Source organism: Etheostoma spectabile, chromosome 5 (assembly GCF_008692095.1).
Source record: "Etheostoma spectabile isolate EspeVRDwgs_2016 chromosome 5, UIUC_Espe_1.0, whole genome shotgun sequence".
Taxonomy (NCBI): Eukaryota; Metazoa; Chordata; class Actinopteri; order Perciformes; family Percidae; genus Etheostoma; species Etheostoma spectabile.
In genome coordinates this window covers 27,773,812-27,785,249 of record NC_045737.1, presented here as the reverse complement: position 1 = coordinate 27,785,249, position 11,438 = coordinate 27,773,812, and positions in this window count along the sequence as shown.

The window sequence follows — 11,438 nt, the reverse complement described above, 5'->3', positions numbered from 1 at the left end:
GCTAACTTAAACACAGAGAACTAACATGAAAATTCTTACGTCACAGAGGACAGCTATGACTTGTTTGCCTACATGCCTCCTGCTTTGATGTTTGAATATTTGAATGGTCAACTACTCTGTGAACCCCCTACTGCACGCTAGAATGAGGGCAGCTGCCGCTCCCTCCAACTTGCCACTGCGGCTCGCCGTGTGACATCATGGCAACCACAGAAACCACTGTGAGGGAAACGATACAGAAGAGGATTTAGTGTATCTGAGGTTCCTGCATAATTCACCTCTTCGCCATGCAGAGAACAGACAGATCAATGAAGAGGAAAATATATAGGAGCAACATTGGCTCCAAAGCCTGATGAACCAGTCTGGGACAAGAAGCAATGCTTATGACACTAGCAAAACTTGTTAAATGAAACGTCTCATCTTGTTAAGCATTTTATCTGTTGGAAGATACAACCTGCTCTGTTGAGCTGGGAGATGAGATTATACTAGGGGGATAGCTGCAGCCTGGGGGTAACCGCTGGTAGGGTGGAGGTAGTAAGGAGCCATGTTGGTCCTGATCCTGCCTATTCAATATACTGTATATGGCACCGCTATTTGACCCCCACACCCCCAACCAGCACTGTCAGACACCGCCTACCAAGACCCTGGGTCTGAGGTTTCTTCCTAAAAGGATGTTCCTTGCCACTGTTGCACTAAATGATTGCTTGTGGGGGGGGGGTAGACTGCTCTATCTGTAAAAGTATAGGGCGGTCTAGACCTGCTCTATCTGTAATTATAGCGGTCTAGACATTGCTCTATCTGTAAATTATTAGAGCGGTCTAGACCTGCTCTATCTGTAAATTATAAGCGGTCTAGACCTGCTCTATCTGTAAATTATAGAGCGGTCTAGACCTGCTCTATCTGTAAATATAGAGGGTCTAGACCTGCTCTATCTGTAAATTTCAGCAGCGTCTAGACCTGCTCTATCTGTAAATTATAGAGCGGTCTAGACCTGCTCTCTGTAATTATAGGCGGTCTAGACCTGCTTACGTCAAATTATAGAAGGTTCTAGACGCTTAATCTGTATGTATTATAGTGGTCTTGACCGGTCTATTGTCAAAGTGTCTTAAAATAATGTTTGTTGATTTGATATAATAATAAGGTTAATTGAAGAGCTTCTGTTATTTTTCCAGCTGGCATCGCTCCTTTGCGCCACCTTCCTGCTCGACTGAGGAAGTTCATGTCAAGTTGCAATGGGCTGGAATGGGGTGTGGTAGTGTCGGACTCATTTCTGTATGTTTCATGTAACAATTTGAACAACGTTAGATTCTCCTCATCACTCCACACAGATCTGTTTTCAAGGCTTTTTGGAGAAGAATTCTTTATGGTTTTGTCTATATGCACAATACGAAGCTGGTGGCTGGAGCATCAGAGAAGAAGACATCAACCATCAGCTTAAGAATACCGAGCTTTCAACTTAAATGACTGCAGACACATTAGGGATGGATGGTGCTTTGTGGACTATGGGTATAGTCTCACTCCATTGATTTCTCACCAGCTTTTATTGCACTCCATTGACGACTAATGCCTCTAAGATCCTGCCACAGTCTGAATTATTCAGCAGGAGTGTTTTGTTTTTGTGTAAAGGCCGTGGGGGTAATTCTAGATCGGCGATGTTTGATGATCTTCTGCAGGAGTAAAATGATCTATTCTCAGTGTAGCAGAGTGACTTTTTTTAATGGCCATGGGTCTGATGTGTGTGTGTGTGTGTGTGTGTGTGTGTGTTGGCTGATGCGGGGTCTCCATATCAGGTTGAGAAAGGCCCGTGACAGTGATATTTAGCGTCTGGCTGTGTTCCAATATTGTCTCAGGCAGCATCAAGGCTTTTCATTTCAAAACAGGACAGACAGGTGGAATGAGACGGAGCAGGAGATGACCGACTTCTCATTATTACGGGGGAGAAAAAGAGGCATTGATGGCTCAGAAGTGGAAAGAATAGCCCAAGATAGAAAAAAGGGAAGAAGTGAAAGAAATGAAGTGAGAGAGAGAATGCAATAGAGAGCTAGAGACTGACAGATGCATGAAAAGGGAGAGTGTAAAGCCAAAGAGAAAATGAAGCAAAGCCACTGAGGGTAAGACAACAGCACAGAAGATATATATGTAAATATATATATAGATATAATATTTACTGTATATATTCCCAGTGAGAGGAAGAGGGATCCGAAGAGATGAGAGGAGAGGACAAAAGTATTGGTTAAGATTCAGGGCAGGGAGTGGCGCGGGGCTATCATTACCATACATCAGGACAATAAATGAGGCTTTCAGCGGGCCGTAATAAGAGTTTGATAAATCATCGGGGCCAGAATTAACTAGACGTCAAAACAATGTGAGGGCTCTGACGGATGGCAGAGGAGGGGCCGATGGCACAGATTAGTCTAGCTGGAAGTGAAGGAGCGCTGAAGGGAAGGGGGAGGAGGGGAGGAGGAGAGGAGCACAAGGACAGAGGCAGGCGGACTGTTAAACAGCAGAATGAGACCTGCTCCGTCACGTTCATGTTGATGAGGAAGTTAGCATCACACATGGGGTGGGGGGTGGGGGTGACAAGAGATGTGTGTATTAGTGCCTCCCGCCTGTGTGTTAATATCCATTGACCTCTGACCTCAGGGATGTGTGTGCTTATGTTGCAAAAAGTTATTTCTGTGTGTTGTATTTAGGCATCCAAGGGGCGCGGGGGTGTACATGTGTTTGTGTGTGCGTGTCAAGCTCTCAGCACCCCGCAGATTACCCTGTTGGTTATCATGATGAGAGGTTAGTGCAGAACTGCTACTGTCCATCTAGCCCCCCCACCCCCCCCCCCCCCCACCGCCGTCACCCCCAGTGGGTAGCTTTAATTGCCAGGCTCTGACCTTTGCCAAGCGGCAGTGACAAGGCCTGTCCGTGGCAGTGGGAGGGGGCAGCGGCTCGATTAGTTGTGACAGCAGAGCCAGGCGATCGGAGGGAGCGAGTGAGTAAGCGAGAGAAAGGGAGGGGGGGGGGTGGAAAGAGAGAGAAAGAAAGAATTGAGAGCGAGAGCCAGCACCGGCTAATTGGAGCCCCTCATCCTTGGAGCAGTGAGCCAGAGAGCAGTTGCAGTGGTCTCGGGCATGGTGACTAGTGTGTGTGTGTGAGTGTGTGTGTGTGTGTTGTTTGTGTGTTTTGTGGATTCTGTGTAAATGTGTGTTCTATTCTGTATATGTCTGGCACATATTACTGTATTGGTATATGTGTGTGTGTGTGTGTGTGTGCGTGTGCGTGTGCGTGTGTGTGTGTGTGTGTGTGTGTGTGTGTGTGTGTGTGGCCAGAGATAGACTAAGTGGAATGGACAGTTAGATTGAACAGAACGAGGCACAATTACCAGTTGAGGTCGAGAAGATAACGTTGTCCCAATCAAAGTCTCCCTCGGCCCCCCATCTCTCTCTCTCTTACACGCATAAACACACACTCACACAGACACACACACACACACACACACACACACACACACACACACACACACACCAATCAACCTGCATGATCCCTCTCTCTTTCTTGAACGGTCTGTGAAGAATCCCAGGGCACAGCCCTCCCAGCAGCCTATCAGCTGTCTTTCCTCCACTGCCTGCTGGGAGTAAGAGCCTTTAGGCCTGATGGTAACAGAGACACACCCGGGACGCCAGTCACAAAAACCTCCTTTCCACTGCATGGTACGGCTCGACTCAACGCCCTGTTGGTACCAGATGCTTTTCTCTACTTTGTTTTCCACCCCCGTCGTTGTAAGATGATTTTGTCAGCCGATCGCCATAGCGATGCCATTTGAAACTGCCGTGACATCACACATGCTAGATTCTTCTATTAACGCTGTCTGCACTGCTCTGTCTTGCATTGCCAGGCCTCTCTCCACAGCACTCAAGTAAGGTCTGGCTACGCCACAGATGCATTTTGGAATAGGAGAAAAAAATGCTCTAGGTTGTTTGCATTTTTTTTAAACCAATCACAAACATCTTGGGTGGCGCTGAGCTCTGGACGCAGCAACGGTGGCTCTGCTAAATAGTCTCGGGAAGAATCTTGTGTTGGTGGAACAAATCCCAAAAGAAAACGCCACATCGAATATTAAATCAAGTTAGCTGTTCAGACAATACAGTAACGTGAGCTAAAGATCTCAAAAGAGATCCTGATCTCGTAATTTTGAGAAAATATCTCGTAACTATGAGATCAGAATCAGCTTTATTTGCCAGGTATGAGGACACATACGCGGAATTTTTCTTTGGAGCATCGTTGCTCACAACGATCATTTTAAAAACCTGGAAGGCGGCATATCTAGTTGTCAGTTGGCCACAGCTCAGTGCTGAACTGTAACACTAAATTTAGCTAAGTTAAGTTAGCCTGCCCATTGCAATGGCACCTCTTTAGTTATTTTGGGGTTTGACTGTGAAGCAAAAGGAAAAACCTCAAGAACATCTGTAGCTGTTTACTCTAAAAGTGAATTATTATGGAACTAATTTGAAAACTACACAACAAAATCTGAAATGACAACCTGTTGTGAATAAAAGCACATCTTGTGATAAGAACAAATATTATAAATGTCATCAGCATCCTGTTAATGTTACTTTAGACTTAATGTCAATTAGAATTTACATTCACTTGCAAGAAATCCTGTGCTGTGTTATTGGCTTTGAAAATACAGTCCAACATGGGGAATTTAACATGTTAATATTACACACAGCTCTAGCTCACCCAGTAAGAGCATACACCCATGTAGTAGGGAATTCTTTATTAGGAATCCCCTTGAGATGTGACATCTCCTTTTCAGATGTGGGCTAAGGCCTTTGCTGCATGTCATCTCCCACCTTTCCTGTCTACCCACTGTCACTCTGAAATAAAGGGAAACACTAACCCTGGTCTATATAAAAGAGACTTCAGATCCAGTATTAGGAGACCACTAAGGTCTATGTAAAAGAGACTTCAGATCCAGTATTAGGGGACCACTAAGGTCTACATAAAAGAGTCTTCAGATACAGTATTAGGGACCACTAAAGTCTATATAAAAGAGACTTCAGATCCAGTATTAGGGGACCACTAAGGTATATATAAAGAGACTTCAGATACAGTATTAGGGACCACTAAGGTCTATATAAAAGAGACTTCAGATACAGTATTAGGGACCACTAAGGTCTATATAAAGAGACTTCAGATACAGTAGTTAGGGGACACTAAGGTCTTATAAAGAGACTTCAGATACAGTATTAGGGACCACTGAGGTCTTATAAAAGAGTCTTCAGATACAGTATTAGGGACCACTGGGGTCTATATAAAAAGAGACTTCAGATACAGTATTAGGGACCACTAAAGTCTATATAAAAGAGACTTCAGATCCAGTATTAGGGGACCACTAAGGTATATATAAAGAGACTTCAGATACAGTATTAGGGACCACTAAGGTCTATATAAAGAGACTTCAGATACAGTATTAGGGACCACTAAGTCTATATAAGAGACTTCAGATACAGTATTAGGGGACCACTAACGGTCTATATAAAGAGACTTCAGATACAGTATTAGGGACCACTGAGGTCTATATAAAGAGTCTTCAGATACAGTATTAGGGACCACTGGGGTCTATATAAAAGAGACTTCAGATACAGTATTAGGGACCACTAAGGTCTATAAAAAAGAGACTTCAGATCCAGTATTAGGAGACCGCTAAGGTCTATATAAAAGAGACTTCAGATCCAGTATTAGGGGAACACTAAGGTCTATATAAAAGAGTCTTCAGATACAGTATTAGGGACCACAAGGTCTATATAAAAGAGACTTCAGATACAGTATTAGGGACCACTAAGGTCTATATAAAAGAGTCTTCAGATACAGTATTAGGGACCACTAAGGTCTATATAAAAGAGACTTCAGATCCAGTATTAGGGGAACACTAAGGTCTATATAAAAGAGACTTCAGATACAGTATTAGGGGACCACTAAGGTCTATATAAAAGAGACTTCAGATATATTAAAGTATCCAAAGACCACCATGTCATGGGACCTTTAATTAGCTTTGTTGCGACAACTTGGATGTCAAAATCAGGATGTTGGTTACACCGTAACAAGTCGGGTGTGAATGGTTGCGAAGTGGATCATCTGTGTGTGTGTGTGTGTGTGTGTGGTGTGTGTGTGTGTGTGTGTGTGTGTGTGTGTGTGTGTGTGTGCGTGTGTGGTGTGTGTATTTTCTTGTGTGTGTGTGTGTGTGTATTTGAATGTGTGTGTGTGTGTGTGTGTGGTGTGTGGTATTTGCGTGTGGTGTGTGCGTGTGTGTGTGTGTGTGAGACCTGTCAGTAGCGAGTGCTCAGGGTGGTCTGAGCCTCCTGCAAACTTCACGTCTGATCTAATTTAATTTTTTTGGGAGAAATATCTCTGAAAACTAATTCACACATGTACTGCTTCCCTGCTACGTTAGTAATATTAACTAACTCTTTATGGCGTGGTGTCCCGCCCCTGTCTGACAAACAGCGGTGTAATGACAACCATCTGGCGTTGTAATGAAGGCAGCAGTGGGAATGAGATGTTTTAATTAATGAAAGCCACTCCATTAGCTCTGATGAGGGGCTTATCAGCTCCGGATCATTATGTAAATGAATTAAGATCGCCAAGCGCCCTGAGTTGTTAACGACAGAGATGTTTTAGCCGTTTTGTTTGAAGCAAGCCGCGGCTGAGGCTGAGGCAGCGGTTACATTTGTGGGAGAAAAACATTTAGACAAGAGGATTGTAAAAGAGTCAAGATTGAACGCAGCAGGACAAGAGCTTGTTGCTCTGTGTGCTCCACTTTTCATCACCAGGGGCGCGTGCCAGCCGATTCTGCTTGAGTGACAGCGAGCAGTCACTCCAAACCTCTTTCAGTTATTCTTCTAGACCCCTTCCCCCCCCCTTCTGCACTAATAACCGTACTCTTTAATGTCTGTGTCTTCATCAGTTGCATGTTTTCATACACACACATCATCATAGCTGAGTATTTCATCAATGTAGCCAGAGAGCTGAGAGCTGCTGAGCAATAAAATGTAATGTCAAGTCCTGATAGTATGTAACAAAACCTTTTAAAGTGATATATTACCAAGACATGCATATGAAATAAATATATCCAAGATGCATGCAATCATCATGTCATGCAACTAAATTTGGGGATCAACACCTTTATTTGGTCCAACTCAGGCACTGGTTCAAGGTAACCTCCTTTTACCAAGGATGGCCAAGAAGACACAAAACCTTAGAGCCTGTTTGTGCTGTCCTCTGAAGGGAGTAGTACACACCGTTGTAGGAAATCTTCAATTTCTTAGCAATGTCTCGCATGGAATAGCCTTCATTTCTAAGGACAAGAATAGACTGTCGAGTTCAGATGAAAGTTCTCTTTTCTGGCCATTTGGGGCGTTTATTGACCCCACAAATGTGATGCTCCAGAAACTCAATCTGCTCAAAGGAAGGTCAGTTTTGGAGCTTCTGTAACGACCTAAACTGTTTCCAGATGTGTGAACATGATTGCACAAGGGTTTTCTAATCATCAATTAGCCTTCTGAGCCAATGAGCAAACACATTGGACCATTAGACCACTGGAGTGGTAGTTGAAAAAATGGGCCTCTATCCACCTATGGAGATGTTCACCAACAACCAGACATCTGCAGCTAGAATATCATTTACCACATTAGCAATGTATAGAGTGTATTTCTTCAATGTTAAGACTAGTTTAAAGTTATCTTCATTGAAAGTACAGTGCTTCCTTCAAAAATAAGGACATTTCAATGTGACCCCAAATTTTTGAACGGTAGTGTATATATATATATATATATATATATATATATATGTATATATATATATATATATATATATATGTATATATAGAGAGAGAGAGAGATATGGTAATATCCATTTTTATTAGTATTTTCAAGTTCCCAAATAAACACTATACTTTACATTTAGGAACAAACTTAAAGCCACACCAATCAATACTTTTTGTATTAAAAAAGGCCCAAATGACGATGTATAATGTGAAAGAGGCTGTTTTTTCTGCTTTTTTAGCCTCTTTTAGCTCATTGTTTTGGTTTGCCTTCCGCAAACTCCACTCTTATTAATACAGTTTTCTGCAGCAACTGGTAATGACTAGGGATGAGCCGAGTACCCGGCTGAAACGAGTATCCGGTACGGATAAAGTACTTTTGCCGAGTACATGTATTATTCGAACAATATGAGTCAATATCTGTACTCGGATTGAATAAAACTCCTCAGCGCCCCCCCCCACACACACACACGCTCTGCTCACTCTCAGATCACTGAAAACAGCGCTCCCTCTCCCTCTCTCTCTCTCTCCCTCTCTCTCTCCCTCCCTCTCTCTCTCTCTCTCAGTCAATCAGGGGATCTGTTCCGTTAACGTTTAGGGTTTCTTCAGCTTCAGGTTTGTTTTTTACTTGGCTTGTAGTACTTACATAGTAACCAGAGATTTCTGGTCAACGTGGGGTTTGTAGTCCTTATATAGTAACCAGTAGATTTCTGGTAACGTGGGGTTTGTAGTCTACATAGTAACCAGTAGATTTCTGGTGAACGTGGGGTTTGTAGTCCTTACATAGTAACCAGTAGGTTTTGGTGAACGTGGGGTTTGTAGTCCTTACAGAGTAACCACGTAGATTTCTGGTGAACGTGGGGCTGTAGTACTTACATAGTAACCAGTAGATTTTCTGGTGAACGTGGGGTTTGTAGTCCTTACATAGTAACCAGTAGATTTCTGGTGAACGTGGGTTTGTAGTACTTAATAGTAACCAGTAGATTTCTGGTGAACGTGGGATTGTAGTCCTTACATAGTAACCAGTAGATTTCTGGTGAACGTGGGGTTTGTAGTACTTACTAGTAACCAGTAGGTTTCTGGTGAACGTGGGGTTTGTAGTCCTTATATAGTAAACCAGTAGGTTTCTGGTGACGTGGGGTTTGTAGTCCTTACATAGTAACCAGTAGGTTTCTGGTGAACGTGGGGTTTGTAGTCCTTACATAGTAACCAGTAGGTTTTGGTGAACGTGGGGTTTGTAGTCCTTATATAGTAACCAGTAGGTTTCTGGTGAACGTGGGGTTTGTAGTCCTTACATAGTAAACCAGTAGGTTTCTGGTGAACGTGGGGTTTGTAGTCCCTTACATAAAACAGTAGGTTTTGGGAACGTGGGGTTTGTAGTCTTACCCGAGTAACCAGTAGATTTGGTAAAGTGGGGTTTTTAGTCCTTAAAAAAATAACCAGTAGATTTTGGTGAACGTGGGGTTTGTAGTCCTTACATAGTAACCAGTAGATTTCTGGTGAACGTGGGGTTTGTAGTCCTTACATAGTAACCAGTAGGTTTCTGGTGAACGTGGGGTTTGTAGTCCTTACATAGTAACAAGTAGATTTCTGGTGAACGTGGGGTTTGTAGTCCTTACATAGTAACCAGTAGATTTCTGGTGAACGTGGGGTTTGTAGTCCTTACATAGTAACCAGTAGGTGTCTGGTAAACGTTGGGTTTGTAGTCCTTACATAGTAACCAGTAGATTTCTGGTGAACGTGGGGTTTGTAGTCCTTACATAGTAACCAGTAGATTTCTGGTGAACGTGGGGTTTGTAGTCCTTACATAGTAACCAGTAGATTTCTGGTGAACGTGGGGTTTGTAGTCCTTACATAGTAACAAGTAGATTTCTGGTGAACGTGGGGTTTGTAGTCCTTACATAGTAACCAGTAGATTTCTGGTGAACGTGGGGTTTGTAGTCCTTACATAGTAACCAGTAGGTGTCTGGTAAACGTGGGGTTTGTAGTCCTTACATAGTAACCTGTATGTTTCAGACTTGCTGCTGTAGAATGCGACTCGCGTTGCGTCTCTCAGAGATTTTATTTTATTTTTTTAACCGTCAGCTGGCTTCATTAAAGTCAATGCAGATCTGAGAAACAGCATCTGCCCCCCCACCCTCTCTCTCTCTCTCGTGTCTCTCTCTACTCACTTACACGCACACACAACACACACACACACACACACACACACACACACACACACCACACACACACCACACACAACATACACTCACACACACACACACACACACACACATATACACACACATACCTGGTGTGAAAAAAAAAAAAAAAAAAAGAACCAAAAGAAAAAAATTACACTGATCATAAAAAAATGAAAAGTTAAAATAAGAAAGTTATATTGAGTATGAAAACTCTTGTTCATTACATTTTACTTCATAAATGCAACCGCATGTGTTTGTCTATTGTACTTTCTGTATATAGTTTTTTTGTTACCATGACAACACCATTGATCTGAAGCTCAATGCTGATGCTGTCATGTAAATAATCAGCAATTAATATAACAATTTATGATCAACCCATATCAATTGCATGCTTAAAACAACATACAGGTTAAAGCCACGCCCATTTAAAGACAACCCGACCAACTTCCGGGTTAAATTCTGTCCATTTCCGGGTTAGGCCCCGCCCAGTCCGAGTACGGATACAGATACAGATAATTCATGTGGTAAACAGATACAGATACAGATAATGCTGTACTCGCTCATCCCTAGTAATGACTGTACACATACCTACCGAGCACCGAACATCGGACAGACGTTTAGCGACTAGCAGGTGAAGAAAGTCTCAAAGTTAAATCATTCATCAGAAATTGGTGGAGACCAAAACAGAGTCAAAAGCAGAGTTACAGAAAACTCAAGCTTTAACTTTAACTGTTTTTCTCCCCATTTTTGAGTCGTTGTGTGTATTTGGATGTTCATCTAAGTACGTGTATGCATGTGTGCGTGCGTGCGTGCAAGTGTTTTTGTGGCTCTCTTTGACCTTGTGGTCATTAATCTCACTTGCTGTCAGGGTAATGGACACTGATGGACAGGATTGTGTTTGCTCACACACACTCCCTCACACACACAAGCACACAGCCACACACTTACACACCAGTACCTCTAGGTGCTGACAGCTTCAAACAGCCCCCCTCCTCACACACACACACAATTCAGTTACTCATTCACAGCAGCTGACAACCATTCACGGAATAATCCACAAGCTTACTTGCTTTTTGGCGGTGTGCGTGCGTGCATGCGTGGGTGTGTGTCTGAGTGTGTGAGGTGTTCTCCAGTCAGCTGTCACTCCCTCTGCCGGTCCGTTGGAGCACTCAAACCCTTTTCTATTCAAATTGTTCAAAGCTGCCGTCGGGCCTTCACCTATTCACTGTCCCACGAGGTTTCTACAATTCTCCAAAACATCTGTATGTTAAATTTCCAGAGTCACAGCGAGGTTAGCAACACAACGCCAGCACTAACCACACCGCTTTGTCCAGCCTGCCTGCTCGCTTCCTCCACATTTCAAAGCAATTACTCCATGTTGATTTAGCTGTCATTGGGGGCATGTGTTCCAGCGTGATTTATAGATGCTCGCCTGGTGCCAG